The sequence below is a fragment of the Hemiscyllium ocellatum genome, chromosome 33 (genome assembly GCF_020745735.1).
Source record: "Hemiscyllium ocellatum isolate sHemOce1 chromosome 33, sHemOce1.pat.X.cur, whole genome shotgun sequence".
Taxonomy (NCBI): Eukaryota; Metazoa; Chordata; class Chondrichthyes; order Orectolobiformes; family Hemiscylliidae; genus Hemiscyllium; species Hemiscyllium ocellatum.
Window position 1 is genome coordinate 18,187,913 of NC_083433.1, and position 24,292 is coordinate 18,212,204.

The 24,292-nt window shown below is 47.0% G+C and overlaps 6 non-coding genes across 6 annotated transcripts; 2 read left to right on the forward strand and 4 right to left on the reverse strand.

The window, feature by feature from the left end:
* The first annotated feature begins 3,473 nt into the window (after positions 1–3,473).
* On the forward strand, positions 3,474–3,560 carry trnastop-uca (transfer RNA opal suppressor (anticodon UCA)). Its single transcript has one exon. It is a non-coding gene; the product is annotated as a tRNA-Sec (tRNA).
* Positions 3,561–4,431: 871 nt separating this feature from the next.
* Positions 4,432–4,518, reverse strand: trnastop-uca (transfer RNA opal suppressor (anticodon UCA)). Its single transcript has one exon. It is a non-coding gene; the product is annotated as a tRNA-Sec (tRNA).
* Positions 4,519–6,488: 1,970 nt separating this feature from the next.
* Positions 6,489–6,575, reverse strand: trnastop-uca (transfer RNA opal suppressor (anticodon UCA)). Its single transcript has one exon. It is a non-coding gene; the product is annotated as a tRNA-Sec (tRNA).
* Positions 6,576–11,086: 4,511 nt separating this feature from the next.
* On the reverse strand, positions 11,087–11,173 carry trnastop-uca (transfer RNA opal suppressor (anticodon UCA)). Its single transcript has one exon. It is a non-coding gene; the product is annotated as a tRNA-Sec (tRNA).
* Positions 11,174–13,711: 2,538 nt separating this feature from the next.
* Positions 13,712–13,798, forward strand: trnastop-uca (transfer RNA opal suppressor (anticodon UCA)). The gene has a single exon. It is a non-coding gene; the product is annotated as a tRNA-Sec (tRNA).
* Positions 13,799–21,566: 7,768 nt separating this feature from the next.
* trnastop-uca (transfer RNA opal suppressor (anticodon UCA)) lies at positions 21,567–21,653 on the reverse strand. Its single transcript has one exon. It is a non-coding gene; the product is annotated as a tRNA-Sec (tRNA).
* Positions 21,654–24,292: the final 2,639 nt, after the last annotated feature.

Sequence of the window (24,292 nt, forward strand, 5' to 3'; positions counted from 1 at the left end):
ATTTGGGCCAACAAGTCCACACTGACCCTTCAAAGAGAAACCCACCAGACCCATTCCCCCTGACTAACCTCACACTCTGGGTAATTTAGCATGACCAATTCACCTGGCTTGTGGGAGGAAACCAAAGCAAGCCCATGCACACACAGGGAGAATGGGCAAACACCACACAGGCAGTCACCTGAGGCAGGAATCAAACCCGGGGCCCTGCTGCTGTGAGGTAGCAGTGCTAACCACTGAGCCACCATGCTATCCAAGATGGCAGCTTCAATGACTGCAAGGGTTTAGCATAAGCCCTTCATCAGGAATAAGAGAGAGAGAGCCAAGCAGGCTGAGATAAAAGGTAGGGAGGAGGGACTGCCCATATTCCCAATTCCTTCGTCTCCGCCGCATCTGCTCCCAGGAGGACCAATTCCAACACCGCACAGCCCAGATGGCCTCCTTCTTCAAGGACCGCAGATTCCCCCCAGACGTGATCGACGATGCCCTCCACCGCATCTCCTCCACTTCCCGCTCCTCCGCCCTTGAGCCCCGCTCCTCCAACCGCCACCAAGACAGAACCCCACTGGTTCTCACCTACCACCCCACCAACCTGCGCATACAACGTATTATCCGCCGCCATTTCCGCCACCTCCAGACGGACCCCACCACCAAGGATATATTTCCCTCCCCTCCCCTATCAGCGTTCCGCAAGGACCACTCCCTTCGTGACTCCCTTGTCAGATCCACACCCCCCACCAACCCAACCTCCACCCCCGGCACCTTCCCCTGCAACCGCAGGAAATGTAAAACTTGCGCCCACACCTGCACACTCACTTCCCTCCAAGGCCCCAAGGGATCCTTCCATATCCGCCACAAGTTCACCTGTACCTCCACACACATCATCTATTGCATCCGCTGCACCCGATGTGGCCTCCTCTATATTGGTGAGACAGGCCGCTTACTTGCGGAACGCTTCAGAGAACACCTCTGGGCCGCCCGAACCAACCAACCCAATCACCCCGTGGCTCAACACTTTAACTCCCCCTCCCACTCCACCGAGGACATGCAGGTCCTTGGACTCCTCCACCGGCAGAACACAACTACACGACGGCTGGAGGAGGAGCGCCTCATCTTCCGCCTGGGAACCCTCCAACCACAAGGTATGAATTCAGATTTCTCCAGCTTCCTCATTTCCCCTCCCCCCACCTTGTCTCAGTCGGTTCCCTCAACTCAGCACCGCCCTCCTAACCTGCAATCCTCTTCCTGACCTCTCCGCCCCCACCCCACTCCGGCCTATCACCCTCACCTTGACCTCCTTCCACCTATCCCACCTCCATCGCCCCTCCCCCTAGTCCCTCCTCCCTACCTTTTATCTCAGCCTGCTTGGCTCTCTCTCTCTTATTCCTGATGAAGGGCTTATGCTCGAAACGTCGAATTCTCTATTCCTGAGATGCTGCCTAACCTGCTGTGCTTTGACCAGCAACACATTTGCAGCTTCAATGACTGCCCTCTAGCAGCTACTTCCTCTGAATTTTCTCTTGATTTTGTTTCCTCTTAGATTGGAGAACTGCATTTGAGATTTTGCTTCAGAATTTGCCATTTTGGTCAAGGGGTGCATTTATGGGATGTTCTTGTATCGAACAGTTAATTAGCAATAGTTACTGAGTCTATTATTTGTTTAGTTTGCCAATAGTTAAGTTATTCCAAAATCCTCTTTCCTTACTTTTTATTTTAACAATAGTGTTCAAATAAATTGTGTTTTGCTTGACTTCGAGTAGTTTTGACAAGTTGCATTGCATCTGGAATATGGCACTTCACAGCTACCTTGAAAATGAGAGAACGTTAGGGTCTAGGCTATCTTGTATATTGAGGTGATCTGATCTGGTCAATAACAGGACACTGATCTCGAAACGATAAGTATGATTTCTCTTCACGGCTGCAGCCAGGATTGAGCGAGAAACAGGTAACATGAGCAGAACAAATAGTGTGGACAAGGAGAAACTCTTCCCACTCGTAAAAGGTCCAAGAATGAGACATCATAGATGGGGACGGGTGATGGAAGAGAAAACATTTTCGCTGAGCGAATAGTTATGGTACAAAATGAACTAATTGGGAGTGCAGTGGAGACAGGTTCAAAGGAGGCATTCAAGAGAACATTGGATGATTAGTTGGATAGAAATAGTGAGCAAGGTTATGGGGGGGGAAGGCAGGAGAATGGACCTAGGGAATGATGCTTGTCTGAAGGCCTATTGCAGCCAAGATGGCCTCCTGTCACACCATAACAATTTTGTGATTCAGCAATGATGAGATGGAGGAGGGTGACCAATTTGCTTTTGTTGACCCAGAGTGAAATGGGATAAGCCAGATGGAGTGTGCGTAGCTACGATAAAGTTGACTCAGAGGGCAGCACCGCTGGGAGTGCTGAGGTGGGTCACAAACTAAGCTGTGTCTGAATTGGGAGGCCAGAACTGGAAGGTAAAATGCTTAGGGCTGAAACGATAAGGCCCATTGACATAGGCAGGGAGATGCCTCACTGTTGATCATTGTGGCTGGAATGTAACATTTTTCACTGCTCCTGACCTCAGGAATTCAGCCCTGATGATCTCCTGGCCTGGCAGAGAGAGGTCAACTCCTTTGTTATGGAAGCTCCAGTGATGAGGTGGGGGAGGAGCAGTCAGACACAAGAGAACACGACCTACTTTTGCCGATGGCTTCGCTGGTGGGTACGGTAATCTGGGCAGGAATGGGGCAATGGAAACCCTGCCCCACCTCTTAGTCTGATTCCTGAATTGGGAGGCCGCACTGTCGGTCATACAGACTGGCATAGAAGGATTTACTGATCCTCATGACGTCAGCCTGAGATGACGTTATTGAGCCATCTGCTTCCTTCAGGCTGCTGAGCACAGAGCTCTCTTTGTGCACCTTCTGGAAGAAGAAACGTGAGCACGTCTCGTCCTGCTCCACCGAGCGGACCCTGGACCGGAAGATTATCTTGGAGGCCTCCAAGGCAAAGAGCGAGGATTGCTGGCCCTTCACCTCCTTGAGGTCTTCCGTGACATTGACTCCCATCGTCTGCAGCAGGAGCAGGTTCTGCATACTTTCCTGGAATTGGGACAGTTTTCCCCACCTCTCTCTCACCTCCTGAACACCTTTGAGGATGAAGAACCTCTTGATGTTCCCTTTTACTGTTTCCCACCAGTCCACTGGGGACTCAAAGAGGGGCTTCACGGTTCTCCAACCCGTGTAGTTCCTCTTGAGCTCCTCAATGTTTCCCGGGGTCAACAGCTTAGTGTTCAGCTTCCACGTTCCCTTAACCACCCGCTGCTCATCCTGTAGGTGACAGTCAGCCAGCAGGAGGCAGTGGTTAGAGAAGAACACTGGCTTGATGTCGGTGGATCTGACCAAGAGCGTTCGGAACACAAACAGGTAATCTATCCTTAAGCGGATAGACCCGTCTGCCCGTGACCAGGAAACTCCCTCCACACATGCATGATGCCTGGATGATTCCTAGTGGTGTAGGGTGCAGGCTTCAAGCCTGTAGCTGTCTAGAGGCAGAGTGGTTCAATTCCACCTTCCAGGTGCAGTGCACATAGGGGCTTGTGCCTAACTTGTGTCAGGTGTTTAAAGGCTTAAGAGGGGCACTTTGTTAAGATTATACTCGTGATTTAAGAGCAAACATCAGAACGACTCTTTACACATGAAGCAAGGATGCAGTTGTTGGGTTCACGGCAGAGTAGGGTTCACTTTCTCTGAGGTGGGGACAGGAACAGGAGGGGCAGGTTGAAAATAAGAGATCAAAGACTGTGGTACTGGAAAAGCACAGCTGGTCAGGCAGCATCTGAGGAGCACGAGATTTGATGTTTTGAGCGTAAGCTCTTTGTCAGGAATCGAGAGTGTGGTGCCAGAAAAGCAGGAATTTCTGATGGAAAGTAAAACGTTTAGGACTGTAACATTAAGACCTATTGAACCAGAATGGATGACACCTCGTTGTTGATCTTTCTGGCTGGAATGTGACATTTTTCATTGCAGATCCTGGTTTTGGACTTGAGGAATTCGATCCTGATGATCTCCTGGCCTGCCCTAAAGAGGGGTCAACTCCATTGACATGGTAGCACCAGTGATGAGGTGAGCACAAGAGAACACGACCTACGCTTGGGGACAGCTTCCTTGGTGGGTATGGTCACTCTGGGCAGGAATGGAGCAATGGCACAGGAAACCATGCCACATCTCAGTTCAAACTGCCCCTCCTGTTCTTGTCTCCACCACAGGGAAGTGAACCAAAGTCTCTGCTGTACCAAAGTGCAACCTTGCTTCACGTGTAAGGAAGTGGATTTGATGTTTGCTCTTAAATTATGTGAGTATAACCTTAACAAACTACCCCTTTAAGTCATTTGATAAATAACACACCTGAGGTGACCTTGAACCATCTAGCAGAAATCCCTACCCACGCTGCACCTGGAAGGTGGAATTGAACCACTCTGTTGCTAGACAGCAGCAGGTTTGAAGCTTGCATCCAAGACCACTGGGAATCAGCCAGGAATTAGGCAAACATGGAGAGAGTCTTATATAAAAGAGAGGAAAGTGCAACACTTTATATTCAGGGTTAGTAGATAGTCTGTCATCCAACCAGTTCTCAATATTACATTTAGGTTCATGTTCCAATATTTTCCATTTATGTAAAAAACTGCTATGAAATAAAATTGCAATTATCTTCACAACATTATGGATTAATAATGCAAATGAAGATCATTAGACAACACTTCTGCAACCTTCAGAGGGATGCCACCACCAGACCCATATTCCTCTCCTTTCTCTTGTCAGCCGTCCACATAGACCATTCCTGACGGGACACCCTGGTGCACTCCCAACACACCCACCCCACCCACAGACCCACTGGACATTCCCCTGCAACCACTGAAGGTGCTACATCTGTTCTTTTAACTTCCTCCCTCCTCACCAACTAAGATCCCAAATATACCTTCCAGGTGAAGCCATGTTTTGTCTGCACATCACACAGTCTTGTCTACTGCTTTCTCTGCTCACGATGTGGTCTCCGGTACATTAGGGAAATAAAGCACAGACTCGGTGACCGTTTTGTTGAACACCTACATCCTGTCTGCAAAGCAGACCCTGAGCTTCCAGTTGCCTGTCACTTTAACACCGCACCCTGGTCCCTGGACAACATCTGTGTCTCAGTCTTATTACTGTGCTCCAGTGAAGCTCAGCACAAGCTGGAAGAACAGCACCTCATTTTCAATTTGGGAACCCTACAGCATTCAGGACTTGTTATCGAGTTCAACAATTTTAGGGCTTGAACCCTTTCCCCAAGCTTTCCCCCACTCCCACATACCAGGCCTGATCTCCAGCATCTGCAGTCCTCACTTCCTCCTTTCTGAAGAAAGGTCACTGGACCTAAAACTTTAACTCTGATTTCTTTCCAAAGGTGCTGCCAGGATTGGGCGAGGAATGGGTAAACCATGAGCAGGACAAATAGAGTTGATAGGGAGAAACTCTTCTCATTCATAAAAGGTGCAGCGAGAGGTCATAGAAAGGGGTGGGTGATGGAAGAGAACACATTTTCTCTGAGCATGTCGTTATGGCATGAAATGTAGTACCTGGGAGTGCGGTGGAGAAAGGGTTCAACAGCCATGCAAGAGAATATTGGATGATTTTTGAATAGAAATAGTGAGCAAGGTTATGGGGGTGAAAGGCAGGAGAGTGGCACTAGGGAATGATGTTTGTCTGAAGGGCCAGTGCAGGCAAAATGGCATCCTGTCACACCATAGTAATTCTGTGGTTCAGTGACTGAGGGATGGGGAAGGGTGACCAATTTGCCTTTGGTGATCTTGAGTGGAAAGGAATAAGCCAGATGGAGTGGGTGTGGCTTCGATTAAGTTGACCAAAACAGAGGACAGTACCACTGTGAGTGCTGAGACAGGTCACAAACTATGGGGGTGTGTGAATTGGGAGGCCGGTGCTGGACAGTAAAGTGTTTAGGGCTAAAACAAAATGGCCAGTTGAGCTATGAAGGGATTTGCCTTGCTGTTGATTGTTTCAGATGGATTGCAACATATTTTCACTGTGGATGTGTGTTTATGACCTTGGGAAAATCTGTTCTGACGATTTTCTGGACTTGCTGAGAGAAGTCAACTCCATTTTAAAGCAGCACCAGTAATGAGGTGGTGGATATGGATCTAAACACAAGAGATTCTGACCTACTCTTGCTCATGGCTTCCTCGGTGGGTACGATCAATCTGGGCAGGAATGGAGCTGTGTCACAGGAAACCATGCCACCTCTTCGTTCAAACTGTCCCTGCTGTTCTTGCACCCACCTCAGAGAAACACAAATCAACTCTCTCCCATATCAAACTGCATCTTTGGTTTGTGTGTAAAAAAATGATTTTGATGTTTGCTCTTTAAACATGAGTATAATCTTAACAAAACACCCCTCTCAAATAACATCCCTGAACTGACCGTTAAACCTCTGACACAAGCTCCTACACACACTGCGTGTGGAAGGTGGAATTGAACCACTCTGTTGCTAAACAGCTACAGGCTTGAAGCCTGCACCCTAGACCACTAGGAATCATCCAGGCAACAAGCCTATCTGAAGAAAGTCTTATATAAAACAGAGGAAGTTGCAATACTTTACACTCAGGGTTAGTAGATACTCAGTCTCATCCAATCAGTTCTCAATATTCCATGCAGCTTCATCTAACACATTACCAATATATTCCATTGATTTTAAAACTGCTTTTAAATAAAATTGTGATCATCTTCACAATTTTATGCATTAATAATGCAAATGAGGATCATTAGACAACATTTCTGTGACCTCCAAAGGTATGCCACCACCAGACCCATTTTCCAATCCCCTCCCTTGTCAACCGTCCACAAGGACCATTCCCTCCAGGATACCCTGGTGCACTCCTCATTCACTCCCAACACACTCACCGCAAATACAGCCAACAGAACATTCCCCTGCAATCACAGAAGGTACTACATCTGTCCATTTTCTTCCTCCCTCCTCACCATCTAAAGTTCCAAATGTACATTCCAGGTGAAGCAGCACTTTACCTGCACATCCCACAATCGCACCTCCTTCTTTCTCAGCTCACAATGTGGTCTCCTGTACGTTCCAGAAACGAGAGACAGACTCGGTGACCATTTTGGCGAACACCTACAACCTGTCCGCAAAGAAGACCCTGAGCTTCCAGTTGCCTGGTCCCTGGCCAACATCTTTGTCTCAGGCTTGCTGCAGTGCTCTAGCGAAGCTCAGCACAAGCTGGAAGAACACCTCATTTTCCATTTGGGAACTCTGCAGCATTCTGGACTTCTTATTGAGTTCAACAATTATAGGGCTTGAGTGCCTTTCTCCAAGCTTTCCCCCAGCCCCACACACCAGGCCTCTTCTTTACATGGGCTGCTACCACACAACCCATTGTCAGCGACTAATTGTCCCAATTAGCAGCAATCATTCTCCAAGCTGGTCTTATCCACTCCTTTCTCTGTCCAACTGTTTCTCTCTCTCTTGGGGCTCTATCTGCACCTATCCTTTAATCCTCCTGCCTCCTCTCTCCCTATCTTCTGCATAAAAACTATGCTTAATCAAGGTGTCATCACTTCTGAAGAAACGTCACTGGACCTAAAGTTTTCGCACTGATTTCTCTTCACAGATGCTGTCTGGATTGGGCGAAGGATTGGCAAAGTAGAAATTGAGGATTGAAGATGCTGGAGATCAGATTCGAGAATGTGTTGCCCGAAGCGCAAAGCAGGTCAGGTAGCATCCAAGGAGCAGAAGAGTTGATGTTTCGGGCATAAGCTCTTCAACAGGAATTTCAAATGGAAAATAAAATGTTGAGGACTGTCACAATAAGACCTATTGAACCAAGATGGGATATACCTTGCTGTTGATCGTTCCGGCTGGAATGTGACGTTTTCCATTTCGAATCCCTTTTTCTGACCTTGGGAATTCTGCCCTGATGATCTCCTGGCCTGCCAAACACAGGTCAACTCCATTGACGTGGTAGCACTAGTGATGAGGTGGGGGTGGAGCGACTGATCACAGGAGAACTCGACCTACTCTTGGTGACAGCATCTTTGGTAGGTACAGGCAGTGTGGGCAGGAATAGAGCAATGTCACAGGAAACCCTGCCACCTCTTAGTTCAAACTGCTCCTCCTGTTCCTCTCCCTACCTCAGGGAAAATGAACTGAACTCTCTGCTAGACCAGACTGCATCTTTGCTTTATGTGTAAAGAAGTGATTTTGATGTTTGCTCTTAAATTAGTATAATCTTAGCAAAATGCCCCTCTGGCTAATGACACTCCTGAACCAACCTTTGAGCATCAAACACAAGTTAAACACAAGCCCCTACTCACACTGTGTCTGGAAGACAGAATTGAGCCACTCTGTCGCTAGACCGCACAGGTTCGAAGCCAGCATCCAAGACCACTAGGAATCACCCAAGCATTAATCATGGGTGGAGACAGTCTGATATAAAACAGAGGAAAGTCCAATAGTTTATATTTAGGGTGAGTAGATAGTCAGCGTCTTCCATTCAATTCTCAATATTACATTCAGGTTTATGTTCCGTATTACCAATATATTCCACTGATGTTCAAAACTGCTTTTAAACAAAACTGTGATTATCTTCACCATTTTATGGATTAATAATGCAAATGACAATCATTAGACAACATTTCTGTGACCTCGAGAGGGATGCCACCACCAGCCCGATATTCCCATCCCCTCCCTTGTCAGCCGTCCACAAGGACTCTTCCCTCCGGGACACCCTGGTGCACTCCTCCTTCACTCCCAACACACCCACCCATCCACAGACCCACGGAACATTCTCCAGCAACCACTGAAGATGCTACATCTGTCCATTTGCTTCCTCCCTCCTCACCATCTAATGTCCCAAACACACCTTCCAGGTGAAGCAGTGCTTTATTTGCACATCACACAATCTCGTCTCCTGCTTTCTCTGCTCACGATGTGGTCTCCGGTATATTTGGGAAACAAAGCAGAGACTGGGTGACTGTTTTGTCGAACATCTACATCCTGTCCATGAAAAACTCTGAGCTTGCAGATGTCCGCCGCTACAACACCCACCCTGGTCCCTGGCCAACATCTCTGTCTCAGGCTCACTGCAGTGCTCCAGTGAAGCTCAGTGCAAGCTGGAAGGACAGCACTACATTTCCCATTTGGAAAATGCAGCATTCTGGACTTGTTATCAAGTTCAACAATTTTAGGGTTGGAACCCATTTCCCCAAGCTTTCCCCCACCCCCACACACCAGGCCTCTTCATTACATGGGCTGCTACCACACACAACGCATTGTCAGCGTCTAATTGTCCCCATTAGCACCTTCTCCCAGGCTTGTCTTTATCCACTCCTTTGTCTGTCCAACTGTTTTTCTCTCTCTTGGGGCTCTATCTCCACCTATCCTTTAATCCTCCTGCCTCCCTTCTCCATAATACTGCATAAAAATTATGCTCACCGCCCTGTGGTTGATCATTCCAATTTCACCTTCCACTCCATCAAGGTCATGCAGGTACTGGGCCGCCTCCACCACAAACCATTACCACCCGATTCCTGGAGGAGGAACGCCTCATATTCCACCTTGGGACCCTGCAACCTCACGGGTAAATGTGGATTTCAACAGCTTCCTAATTTCCCTGCCTTCTACATTATCCAAGTCCCAAGCCTCCAACTCAGCATGGGTCTCCTGACCTGTCCGTCACTCCCCCCAGACGCAACACCTTCTCCCTCACCTTCATCCACCTATCGCTTTTTCAACTACTTTCACACAACCCAACCTCCCTCCCCTTTATCTCAGCCCACAACCCTAATTTCTGATGAAAGGCTTATGCTGGAAACACTGATTCTCCTGCTCCTCAGATGTTGCCTGACCTGCTGTGCTTTCCCAGCAACACACTCTCGACTCAGATCCTCAGCACCTGCATTCATCACTTCCTCCTTTCTGAAGAATGGTTACTGGACCCAAAACTTTCAGTCTGATTACTGTCCACTGATGCTTCCAGGATTGCAGGGGATTAGGTAAACAATGAGCAGGACGAAGAGAGGAGAGAGGGAGAAACTCTTCCCACCCGTAAAAGGTGCGGTGAGAGATTGTAGATGGGGATTGGTAATGGAAGAGAAAAGCATTTTCACTGAGTGAGTAGTTATTGTACAAAATGAACATCATGGGAGTGTGATGGAGACAGGGTACAACAAGTGTGCAAGAGAACATTGGATTATTATTTGGATAGAAATAGTGAGCAAGGTTATAGGGGGAAAGGCACGAGAGTGGCACTAGGGAATGATGCTTGTCTGAAGGGCCAGTGCAGGCAAAATGGCCTCCTGTCACACCAAAACAATTCTTGATTCATTGACTGAGAGATGGAGAAGGGTGACCAATTTGCCTTTGGTGACCTTGAGTGGAAAAGAATAAGCCAAATGGAGTGGGTGTGGCTTTGATGAAGTTGACCAAAACAGAGGATAGCACCGCTGTGAGTGCTGAGACAGGTCACAAACTATGGGGGTGTGTGAATTGGGAGGTGGGTACTGGAAAGTAAAATGTTTAGGGCTAAAACAATATGGCCAGTTGAGCTATGAAGGGATTTGCTGTTGATTGTTTCAGATGGATTGCAACATATTTTCACTGCGAATGCGTGTTTATGACCTTGGGAAATCTGTTCTGACGATCTTCTGGACTTGCTGAGAGAAGTCAACTCCATTTGAAAGCAGCACCAGTAATGAGGTGGGGGATATGGAGCTGAACACAAGAGATTCTGACCTACTCTTGCTGATGGCTTCCTCGGTGGGTACGGTCAATCTGGGCAGGAATGGAGCAATGTCACAGGAAACCATGCCACCTCTTCGTTCAAACTGTCTCTGCTGTTCTTGCACCCACCTCAGAGAAACAGAAATCAACTCTCTGCCATATCAAACTGCATCTTTGCTTTGTGTGTAAAGAAAGGGTTTTGATGCTTGCTCTTTAATCATGACTATAATCATAACAAAATGCCCCTCTCAAATAACATCCCCAATCTGACCTTTAAACCTCTGACACACGTTAAATGGAAGCCCTGGAACACACACACTGCGCCTGGAAGGTGGAATTGAACCACTCTGTTGCTAAACAGCTACAGGTTTGAAGCCTGCACCCTAGACCACTAGGAATCATCCAGGCATCAAGCATGGATGAAGAGAGTCTTATATAAAACAAAGGAAATTGCAATACTTTACACTCAGGGTTAGTAGATAGTCAGTCTCATCCAACCAGTTCTCAATATTCCATGCAGGTTCATCTGACACATTACCAATATTTTCCATTGATTTTAAAACTGCTTTTAAATAAAACTGTGATTATCTTCACAATTTTATGGATAGATAATGCAAATGAGGTTCATCATTAGACAACATTTCCGCGACCTCCAAGGGATGCCACCACCAGACCCATATTCCAATCCCCTCCCTTGTTAACCGTCCACAAGGACCATTCCCTCCAGGGCACCCTGGTGCACTCCTCCTTCACTCCCAACACACTCACCCCATCAACAGTCCCACAGAACATTCCCCTGCAATCACAGAAGATGCTACATCTGTCCGTTTACTTCCTTCTCCTTCACCATCTAAGGTTCCAAATACACCTTCCAGGTGAAGCAGCACTTTACCTGCCCATCACACAATCTCATCTACTGCTTTCTCTGCTCACGATGTGGTCTCCTGTACATTCCGGAAAGGAAAAACAGACTCGGTGACCATTTTGTCGAACACCTACAACCTGTCCGCCAAGAGGACCCTGAGCTTCCAGTTGTCTGTCACTACAACACACCACCCTCGTCCCTGGCCAACATCTCTGTCTCAGTCTCGCTGCAGTGCTCCAGCAAAGCTCAGCACAAGCTGGAAGAACAACACCTCATTTTCCATTTGGGAACGCTGCAGCATTCAGTACTTCTTATTGAGTTCAACAATTTTAGGGCTTCAGTGCCTTTCCCCAACCCCCCACACACCCCCATAGTTTGTGACCTGCCTCAGCACTCACAGCGGTGCTATCCTCTGTTTTGGTCAACTTAACCGAAGCCACACCCACTCCATCTGGCTTATTCCTTTCCACTCAAGGTCACCAAAGGCAAATTGGTCACCCTTCTCCATTTCTCAGTCAACGAATCAAGAATTGTTATGGAGTGACAGGAGGCCATCTTGCCTGCATTGGCCCTTCAGACAAGCATTATTCCCTAGTGCTGCTGTCTTACCTTTCCCCCCATAACCTTGCTCACTATTTCTATCCAAATAATAATCCATTTTCCAAATGGGAGATGTAGTTAGCTTAGCTGGAGCACTGCAGCAAGCCTGAGACAAAGATGTTGGCCAGGGACCAGGCAACTGGAAGTTCAGGGTCTTCTTTGCGGACAGGTTGTAGGTGTTCGACAAAATGGTCACCGAGTCTGTCTCTCGTTTTTGGAACGTACAGGAGACCACATTGTGAGCTGAGAAAGAAGGAGGTGCGATTGTGGGATGTGCAGGTAAAGTGCTGCTTCATAGAACATAGAACATAGAACATAGAAGGATACAGCGCAGTACAGGCCCTTCGGCCCTCGATGTTGCGCCGACCGAATCCTACCTAACCTATACTAGCCCAATAACTTCCAAATGCCTATCCAATGCCCGCTTAAATGACCATAAAGAAGGAGAGTTCACCACTGATACGGGCAGGGCATTCCATGAACTCACAACCCGCTGTGTGAAGAATCTACCCCTAACATCTGTCCTATACCTACCACCCCTTAATTTAAAGCTATGTCCCCTAGTAACACCTGACTCCATTAGCGGTAAAAGGTTCTTAGTATCTACCCTATCTAAACCCCTAATCATCTTATACACTTCTATCAGATCTCCCCTAAACCTTCTCTTCTCCAATGAGAACAGCCCCAAGTGCCTCAGCCTTTCCTCATAAGATTTTCCTACCATTCCAGGCAACATCCTGGTAAACCTCCTCTGCACTCGTTCTAAAGCTTCCACATCCTTCCTATAGTATGGCGACCAAAACTGCACACAATACTCCAGATGAGGCCTCACCAGAGTCTTATACAACTGCAACATGACCTCAGGACTCCGGAACTCAATTCCTCTGCCAATAAAGCCCAGTACACCATATGCCTTCCTCACAGCACTATTTACCTGGGTGGCAACTTTCAGAGATCTGTGTACATGGACACCAAGATCCCTCTGCTCATCAGAGGGATCTTGGAAGATATATCTGGAAGATATATTTGGAACTTTAGATGGTGAGGAGGGAGGAAATAAATAGACAGATGTAGTTCCTTCTGTGATTGCAGGGGAATGTTCTGTTGGCTGTATATGCGGTGAGTTTGTTGGCAGTGAATGAGGAGTGCACCAGGGTATCCTGGAGGGAATGCTCCTTGTGGATGGTTGACAAGGGAGGGGATTGGAATATGGGTCGGGTCTGGTGGTGGCATCCCTTTAATGTTGCGTAAATGTTGTCTAATGATCCTCATTTGCATTATTAATGCATAAAATTGTGAAGATAATCACAATTTTATTTAAAAGCAGTTTTAAAATCAATGGAAAATATTGGCAATGTGTTAGATGAACCTGCATGGAATATTGAGGACTGGTTGGATGAGACTGACTACCTACTAATCCTGAGTGTAAAGTATTGCAATTTCCTCTGTTTTATATAAGACTCTCTTCACCACATCATGATGCCTGGATGATTCCTAGTGGTCTAGGGTGCAGGCTTCAAACCTGTAGCTGTTTAGAGACAGAGTGGTTCAATTCCACCTTCCAGGCGCAGTGTGTGTCGGGGCTTGTGTTTAACTTGTGTCAGAGGTTTAAAGGTCAGCTCAGGAATGTTATTCGAGAGGGGCGTTTTGTTATGATTATAGTCATGATTAAAGAGCAAACATCAAAACCCTTTCATTACACACAAAGCAAAGTTGCAGTTTGATATGGCAGAGAGTTGGTTTCTGTTTCTCTGAGGTGGGTGCAAGAACAGCAGGGACAGTTTGAACGAAGAGGTGGCATGGTTTCCTGTGACACAGCTCCATTCCTGCCCAGATTGACCGTACCCATCGAGGAAGCCATCAGCAAGAGTAGGTCAGAATCTCTTGTGTTCAGATCCATATCCCCCACCTCATTACTGGTGCTGCTTTAAAATGGAGTTGACTTCTCTCAGCCAGTCCAGAGGATCATCAGAACAGATTTCCCAATGTCATAAGCACGCATCCGCAGTGAAAATATATTGCAATCCATCTGAAACGATCAACAGCAAGGCAAATCCCTTCATAGCTCAACTGGCCATATTGTTTTAGCCCTAAACATTTTACTGTCCAGCACTGGCCTCCCAATTCACACACCCCCATAGTTTGTGACCTGTCTCAGCACTCACAGCGGTGCTATCCTCTGTTTTGGTCAACTTAATTGAAGACACACCCACTCCATCTGGCTTATTCCTTTCCACTCAAGGTCACCAAAGGCAAATTGGTCACCCTTCTCCATCTCTCAGTCAACGAATCAAGAATTGTTTTGGTGTGACAGGATGCCATTTTGCCTCTATTGGCCCTTCAGACAAGCATCATTCCCTAGTGCCACTGTCCTGCCTTTCCCCCATAACGTTGCTCACTATTTCTATCCAAATAGTAATCCAATGTTCTCTTGCATGCCTTTTGAACCCTGTCTCCATCACACTCCCACGATGTTCATTTCGTACTACTCACTCATGAAAATGTTCCTTTCTTCCATTACCTATCCCCATCTATGATCTCTCACCGCACCTTTTACGGGTGGGAAGAGGTTCTCCCTATCTACTCTATTCATCCTGCTCATCATTTACCTAATCCTCATGCAATCCTGGCAGCATCTGTGGAGAGAAATCAGACTTAAAGTTTTAGGTCCAGTGACCATTCTTCAGAAAGGAGGAAGTGAGGATTGCAGGTGCTGAGGATCAGAATCGAGAGTGTGTTGCTGGGAAAGCGCAGCAGGTCAGGCAGCATCCGAGGAGCAGGAGAATCGATGTTTCGAGCATAAGCCCTTCATCAGAAATTAGGGTTGTGGGCTGCGATATAGGGGAGGGAGGTTGGGTTGTGTAAAGGTCGTTGAAAAAGCGATAGGTGGATGAAGGTGAGGGAGAAGGTGATGCGTCTGGGGAGAGTGACAGACAGGTCAGGAGACCCATGCCAAGTTGGAGGTTTGGGACTTGGATAATGTGGAGGGAGGGGAAGTTAGGAAGCTGTTGAAATCCACATTTACCCGTGAGGTTGCAGGGTCCCAAGGTGGAATATGAGGCGTTCCTCCTCCAGGCATCGGGTGGTAATGGTTTGCGGTGGAGGAGGCCCAGTACCTGCATGAACTTGATGGAGTGGAAGGTGAAATTGGAATGGTCAGCCACAGGGCGGTGAGCATAGTTTTTATGCAGTATCATGGAGATGGGAGGCAGGAGGATTAAAGGATAGGTGGAGATAGAGCCCCAAGAGAGAGAAAAACAGTTGGACAGACAAAGGAGTGGATAAAGACAAGCCTGGGAGAAGGTGCAAATGGGGTCAATTAGTCATTGACAATAGTTTGTGTGGTAGCAGCCGAGGTAATGAAGAGGCCTGGTGTGTGGAGGTGGGGTAAAGCTTGGAGAAATGGGTTCCAACCCTAAAATTGTTGAACTTGATAAGAAGTCCAGAATGCTGCATTTTCCAAATGGGAAATGTGGTGCTGTCCTTCCAGCTTGCTCTGAGCTTCACTGGAGCACTGCAGTGAGCCTGAGACAGAGATGTTGGCCAGGGACTAGGGTGGGGTGTTGTAGCGGTGGGCAACTGGAAGCTCAGAGGTTTTTTACGGACAGGATTGAAGTGTTTGACAAAACGGTCACCCAGTCTGTGCTTTGTTTTCCAAATATACCAGAGACCACATCGTGAGCAGAGAAAACAGGAGATGAGATTGTGTGATGTGCAAATAAAGCGCTGCTTCACCTGGAAGGGGTATTTGGGACCTTAGATGGTGAGGAGGGAGGAAGCAAATGGACAGATGTAGCATCTTCTGTGGTTGCAGGAGAACGTCCTGTGGGGCTGTGGATGGGGTGGGTGTGTTGTGAGTGAAGGAGGAGTGCACCAGGGTGTCCCGGAGGGGACAGTCCTTGTGGACGGCTGACAAGGGAGTGGATGGGAATACGGGTCTGGTGGTGGCATCCCTCTCGAGGTCACAGAAATGTTGTCTAATGATCTTCATTTGCATTTTTAATCCATAAAATGGTGAAGATAATCACAGTTTTCTTTAAAGGCACTTTTGAACATCAGTGGAAAATATTGGTAATACGGAACTTGAGCCTAAATGTAATATTGAGAGCTGGTTTGATGACACTGGCTATCTACTCACCTCGAATACAAAGTGTTGCACTTTCCTCTGTTTTATATAAGACTCCCTCCACACCTGCATAATGCCTGAATGATTCCTAGTGATTGAGGTTGCCGGCTTCAAACCTGTAGCTGTCTATTGCCAGAATGGTTCATTTCTTCCTTCCAGGCACAGTGTGAGTATCGTGTTGTGTCAGGTATTTAAAGGTTGGCTCAGTAGTGTAATTTGGAGAAAGTGAGGACTACAGATGCTGGAGATCAGAGTTGAAAAATGTGGTGCTGGAAAAACACAGCAGGCCAGGCAGCATCTGAGGAGCAGGAGAATCAATGTTTTGGGCATAAGCACTTCTCCAGGATTTCAGTCGTGTTAATTGTCAGAGGATTTAGAGGGGTATTTTGTTAAGATTTTATTCATGTGATTGAAGAGCAAACATCAAAAGCACTTCTTTACACACAGAACAAGGATGCAGTTTGGTACGGCAGAGAGTTGGGGTCATTTTCCCTGAGGTGGGGAGTGGAACAAGAGGAGCAGTTTGAACTAAGAGGTGGCATGGTTTCCTGTGACATTGCTCCATTCCTGCACAGATTGACTGCACCTACCAAAGCTGCTGTCACCAAGAGTAGGTCGAGTTCTCCTGTGATCAGTCGCTCCACCCCCACCTCATCACTGGTGCTACCATGTCAATGGAGTTGACCTGTATTTGTCAGGCCAGGAGATCATCAGGACAGAATTCCCCAGATCAGAAAAAGGGATTCGCAATGAAAAATGTCACATTCCAGCTGGAACGATCAATAGCAAGGTATATCCCATCTTGGTTCATTAGGTCTTATTGTGGCAGTCCTCAACATTTGACTTTTCATTTGAAATTCCTGTTGAAGAGCTTATGCCCGAAACATCGACTCTCCTGCTCCTTGGATGCTACATGACCTGCTGTGCTTTTCTGGCACCACACTCCCGACTCTGATCTCCAGCATCTTCAATCCTCACTTATCCTTTGCCTATCCCTCGCACAATCCAGACGGCATCTGTGAAGGGAAATCAGTGTTAAAGCTTTAGGTCCAGTGACCTTTCTTCAGAATTGATGACACCTCGATTAAACACAGTTTTTATGCAGTAGAAAGGGAGTGGAGAGGCAGGAGGATTAAAGGATAGGTGGAGATAGAGCCCAAGAGAGGAAGAAACATTTGGACAGAGAAAGGAGTGGATAAAGACCAGCCTGGGAGAATGATTTGCTGCTAATTGGGACAATTAGTCGCTGACAATGGGTTGTATGGTAGCAGCCCATGTAATGAAGAGGCCTGGTGTGTGGGGGTTGGGGAAAGGCATTCAAGCCCTATAATTGTTGAACTCAATAAGAAGTCCAGAATGCTGCAGAGTTCCCAAATGGAAAATGAGGTGTTGTTCTTCCAGCTTGTGCTGAGCTTCGCTGGAGCTCTGCAGCGAGACTGAGACAGAGATGTTGACCACGAATGAACCATCAGGTTCATTCCTGATGAAGGGCTCTGGCCCGAAACGTCGAATTTCCTGTTCCTTGGATGCTGCCTAACCTGCTGTGCTTTAACCAGCAACACATTTTCAGCTCTGATCTCCAGCATCTGCAGACCTCACTTTTTACACAAGGAATCACCCAAGCATTAATCATGGGTGGAGACAGTCTGATATAAAACAGAGGAAAGTCCAATATTTTATATTCAGGTTGAGTAGATAGTCCATGTCTTCCATTCAATTCTCAATATTGCATTCAGGTTTATCTTCCATATTACCAATATTTTCCACTGATGTTCAAAACTGCTTTTAAATAAAACTGTGAGGTGTTGTAGTGACAGACAACTGGAAGCTCAGGGTCTTCTTTGCGGACAGGCTGTAGGTGTTCGACAAAATGGTCACCAAATCTGTTTTTCCTTTCCGGAATATACAGGAGACCACATTGTGAGCAAAGAAAGCAGTAGACGAGATTGTGTGATGTGCAAGTAAAGTGCTGCTTCGCCTGGAAGGTGTATTTGGAACCTCAGATGGTGAGGGAGGGAGGAAATAAACGGACAGATGTAGCACCTTCTGTGATTGCAGGGGAATGTTCTGAAGAAAGGTCACTGGACCTAAAGTTTTAACACTGATTTCTCTTCACAGATGCTGTCTGGATTGGGCGAGGAATTGGCAAAGTAGAAATTGAGGATTGAAGATGCTGGACATCAGAGTCAAGAGTGTGTTGCCGGATAAGCACAGCAGGTTAAATAGCATCCAAGGAGCAGGTGAGTTGCAGGAAACCCTGCCACCTCTTAGTTCAAACTGCTCCTCCTGTTCCACTCCCCACCTCAGGGAAAATGAACCCAATTCTCTGCCATACCAACTGCATCTTTGTTTTGTGCGTAAAGAAGCGGTTTTGATGTTTGCTCTTAAATTACATGAGTATATTCTTAGCAAAATGCCCCTCTGACTAATGACACTCCTGAGCCAACCTTTAAGCATCAAACACAAGTTAAACACAAGCCCCTACTCACACTGCGTCTGGAAGACGGAATTGAGCCACTCTGTCGCGAAACCGCTACAGGTTCGAAGTCAGCATCCTAGACCACTAGGAATCACCCAAGCATTAATCATGGGTGGAGACAGTCTGATATAAAACAGAGGAAAGTCCAATATTTTATATTCAGGGTGAGTAGATAGTCAGTGTCTTCCATTCAATTCTCAATATTGCATTCAGGTTTATGTTCTGTATTACCAATATTTTCCACTGATGTTCAAAATTGCTTTTAAATAAAACTGTGATTATCTTTACCATTTTATGGAATAATAATGCAAATGACAATCATTAGACAACATTTCTGTGATCTCTAGAGGGATGCCAGCACCAGACCCTTATTCCCATCCCCTCCCTTGTCAGCCGTCCACAAGGACTGTTCTCTCCGGGACACCCTGGTGCCTCCTCCTTCACTCACAACACACCCACCCCATCCACAGCCCCACAGAACATTCTCCTGCAACCAGAAGATGCTACATCTGTCCATTTGCTTCCTCCCTCCTCACCATCTAAGGTCTCAAATACACCTTCCAGGTGAAGCAGCGCTTTATTTGCACATCACACAATCTCGTCTCCTGCTTTCTCTGCTCACGATGTGGTCTCTGGTATATTTGGGAAACAAAGCACAGACTGGGTGACTGTTTCGTCGAGCACCTACATCCTTAAAAAAATCCCTGAGCTTCCAGTCGCCTGCCGCTACAACACCCCACCCTGGTCCCAGGCCAACATCTCTGTCTCAAGCTCACCGCAGTGCTCCAGTGAAGCTCAGAGCAAGCTGGAAGGACAGCACCACATTTCCCATTTGGAAAATGCAGCATTCTGGTCTTCTTTTCGAATTCAACAATTTTAGGGTTGGAACCCATTTCCCCAAGCTTTCCCTCACCCCCACACACACCAGGCCTCTTCATTACATGGGCTGCTACCATACACAACCCATTTTCAGTGACTAATTGTCCCCATTAGCACCTTCTCCCAGGCTGATCTTTATCCACTCCTTTGTCTGTCCAACGTATTTTCTCTCTCTTGGGGATCTATCTCCACCTAGCCTTTAATCATCCCCCTCCCATCTCCATAATACTGCATAAAAACTATGCTCACCGCCCTGTGATTGAACATTCCAATTTCACCTTCCACTCCATCAAAGTCATGCAGGTACTGGGCCTCCTCCACCGCAAATCATTACCACCTGATGCCTGGAGGAGGAATGCCTCATATTCCATCCTGGGACCCTGCAACCACACAATATAAATGTGGATTTCAATAGCTTCCTAGTTTTCCCTCCCTCCACATTATCCAAGTCCCAAACCTCCAACTCGGCATGGGTCTCCTGACCTGTCTGTCACCCATCACTTCCCCCAGGCGCATCACCTTCTCCCTCACCTTCATCCACTTATCGCTTTTACAACTACCTTCACACAACCCAACCTCCCTCCCCTATATCGCAGCCCACGACCGTCAGTCCTGATGAAGGGCTTATGCTTGGAACAACGATTCTCCTGCTCCTCGGATGCTGCCTGACCTGCTGTGCTTTCCCAGCAACACACTCTCAGCTCTGATCCTCAGCATCTGCAGTCCTCACTTCCTCCTTTCTGAAGAAAGGTCCCTGGACCTAAAACTTTAAGTCTGATTTCTCTCCACTGATGCTTCCAGGATTGCAGGGGATTAGGTAAACGATGAGCAGGACGAAGAGAGTAGATAGGGAGAAACTCTTCCCACTGGTAAAAGGTGCGGTGAGAGATCATAGATGGGGATAGGTAATGGAAGAGAAAAGCATTTTCACTGAGTGAGTAGTTATTGTACAAAATGAACATCGTGGGAGTGTGATGGAGACAGGGTACAACAGGCGTGCAAGAGAACATTGGATTATTATTTGTATAGAAATAGTGAGCAAGGTTATGGGGGAAAGGCAGGAGAGTGGCACTAGGGAATGATGCTTGTCTGAACGGCAGGCAAGATGGCATCCTGTCACACCATAACAATTCTTGATTCGTTGACTGAGAGATGGAGATAGGTGACCAATTTGCCTTTGGTGACCTTGAGTAGAAAGGAATAAGCCAGATGGAGTGGGTGTGGCATCGATTAAGTTGACCAAAACAGAGGATAGCACCGCTGTGAGTGCTGAGACAGGTCACACACTATGGGGATTGGGAGGCCGATGCTGGAAAGTAAAATGTTTAGGGTAAAACAAAATGGCCAGTTGAGCTATGAAGGGATTTGCCGGGCTGTTGATTGTTTCAGATGGATTGCAACATATTTTCACTGCGGATGCTTGCTTATGACGTTGGGAAATATGTTCTGACGATTTTCTGGACTGGCTGAGAGAAGTCAATTCCATTTTAAAGCAGTACCAGTAATGAGGTGGTGGAAATGGATCTGAACACAAGAGATTCTGACCTACTCTTGCTGATGGCTTCCTCGGTGGGGACAGTCAATCTGGGCAGGAATGGAGCTGTGTCACAGGAAACCATGCCACCTCTTCGTTCAAACTGTCCCTGCTGTTCTTCCACCCACCTCAGAGAAACAGAAATCAACTCTCTCCCATATCAAACTGCGTCTTTGCTTTGTGTTTAAAGAAATTGTTTTGATGTTTGCTCTTTAATCATGAGTATAATCTTAACAAAATGCCCCTCTCAAATAACATTCTCGAGCTGACCGTTAAACGTCTGACTCAAGTTAAACACAAGTCTCCACACGCATACTGCGGCTGGAAGGTGGAATTGAACCACTCTGTCGCTAAACAGATACAGGTTTGAAGCCTGCACCCTAGACCACTAGGAATCATCCAGGCATCAAGCTGGTGTGACGAGAGTCTTATACAAAACAGAGGAAATTGCAATACTTTATACTCAGGGTTAGTAGTTAGTCAGTCTCATCCAACCAGTTCTCATATTCCATGCAGGTTCATCTCACACAATACCAATATTTTCCATTGATTTTAAAAATGCTTTTAAATAAAATTGTGATTATCTTCACAATTTTATGGATTAATAATGCAAATGAGGATCATTAGACAACATTTATGCAACCTCTAAATGGATGCCACCACCAGACCCATATTCCAATCCCCTCCCTTGTCAGCCGTCCACAAGGACCATTCCATCCAGGACACCCTGGTGCACTCCTCCTTCACTCCCAACACACCCACCCCATCCACAGCCCCACAGAACATTCTCCTGCAACCACAGAAGATGCTACATCTGACCATTTACTTCCTCCCTCCTCACCATCTAAGTCCCAAATACACCTTCCAGATGAAGCAGTGCTTTACTTGCACATCCCACAACCTCGTCTACTGCTTTCTCTGCTCACAATGTGGTCTCTAGCACATAAGGGAAACAAAGCACAAACTGGGTGACCGTTTTGTAAAACACCTACAACCTGTCCGCAAAGAAGACCCTGAGCTTCCAGTTGCCTGCCACTACAACACTCCACTCTGGTCCCTGGCCAACATCTCTGTCTCAGACTTGCTGCAGTGCTCCAGTGAAGCTCAGTGCAAGCTGGAAGGACAGCACTACATTTCCCATTTGGAAAATGCAGCATTCTGGACTTCTTATCGAGTTCAACAATTTTAGGGTTGCAATTTAAGTTTTCCCCAAGCTTTCCCCCACCCCCACATACCAGGCCTCTTCATTACATGGGCTGCTGCCACACACAACCCATTGTCAGTGACTAATTGTCCCCATTAGCACCATCTCCCAGGTTTGTCTTTATCCATTCCTTTGTCTGTCCAACGGTTTTTCTCTCTCTTGCGGCTCTGTCTCCACCTATCCTTTAATCCTCCTGCCTCCCACCTCCATAATACTGCATAATAACTATGCTCACTGCCCTGTGGCTGACCATTCCAATTTCACCTTCCACCCCATCAAGGTCATGCAGGTACTGGGCCGCCTCCACCGCAAACCATTACCACCCGATGCCTGGAGGAGGAACGCCTCATATTCCATCTTGGGACCCTGCAACCACACAATATAAATGTGGATTTCAACAGCTTCCTAATTTCCCCTCCCTCCACATTATCCAAGTCCCATACTTCCAACTCGGCGTGGGTCTCCTGTCCTGTCCGTCACTACCCCCAGACGCATCACCTTCTCCCTCACCTTCATCCACCTATCGCTTTTTCAACTAACTTCACACAACCCAACCTCCCTCCCCTTTATCTCAGCCCACAACCCTATTTTCTGATCAAGGGGCTCGAAACATCAATTCTCCTACTCCTCGGATGCTTCCTCACCTGCTGCGCTTTCCCAGCAACACACTCTCGACTCTGATTCTCAGCACCTGCATTCCTCACTTCCTCCTTTCTGAAGAATGGTTCCTGGATCTAAAACTTTAAGTCTGATTTCTCTCCACAGATGCTGCCAGGATTGCACGAAGATTAGGTAAATGATGAGCAGGATGAATAGAGTAGATAGGGAGAACCTCTTCCCACCCGAAAAAAGGTGCGGTAAGAGATCATAGATGGGGATAGGTAATGGTAGAAAGAAACATTTTCACTGAGCGAGTAGTACGAAATGAACATCGTGGGAGTATGATGGAGACAGGGTTCAACAGGCATGCAAGAGAACATTGGATCAGTATTTGGCTAGAAATAGTGAGCAAAGTTATGGGGGAAAGGCAGGAGAGTGGCACTAGGGAATGATGCTTGTCTGAAGGGCCAATGCAGGCAAAATGGCATCCTGTCACACCATAACAATTCTTGATTCGTTGACTGAGAGATGGAGAAGGGTGACCAATTTGCCTTTGGTGACCAATTTGTCGAGTGGAAAGGAATTAGCCAGATGGAGTGGGTGTGGCTTTGATTAAGTTGACCAAAACAGAGGGCAGTACCACTGTGAGTGCTGAGGCAGGTCACAAACTATGGGGGTATGTGAATTGGGAGGCCGGTGCTGGACAGTAAAATGTTTAGGGCTAAAACAATATGGCCAGTTGAGCTATGAAGGGGTTTGCCTGGCTGTTGATTGTTTCAGATGGATTGCAACGTATTTTCACTGCGGATGCGTGTTTATGACCTTGGGAAATCTGTTCTGACGATCTTTTGGACTGGCTGAGAGAGTCAACTCCATTTGAAAGCAGCACCAGTAATGAGGTGGGGGATTTGGATCTGAACACAAGAGATTCTGACCTACTCTTGCTGATGGCTTCCTCCGTGGGTACGGTCAATCTGGGCAGGAATGGAGCTGTGTCACAGGAAACCATGCCACCTCTTCATTCAAACTGTCCCTGCTGTTCTTGCACCCACCTCAGAGAAACACAAATCAACTCTCTGCCGTATCAAACTGCATCTTTGCTTTGTGTTTAAAGAAAGGGTTTTGATGTTTGCTCTTTAATCATGAGTATAATCTTAACAAACTGCCCCTCCCAAATAACATCCCCCACCTGACCTTTAAACCTCTGACACACGTTAAACACAAGCCCTTACACACACTG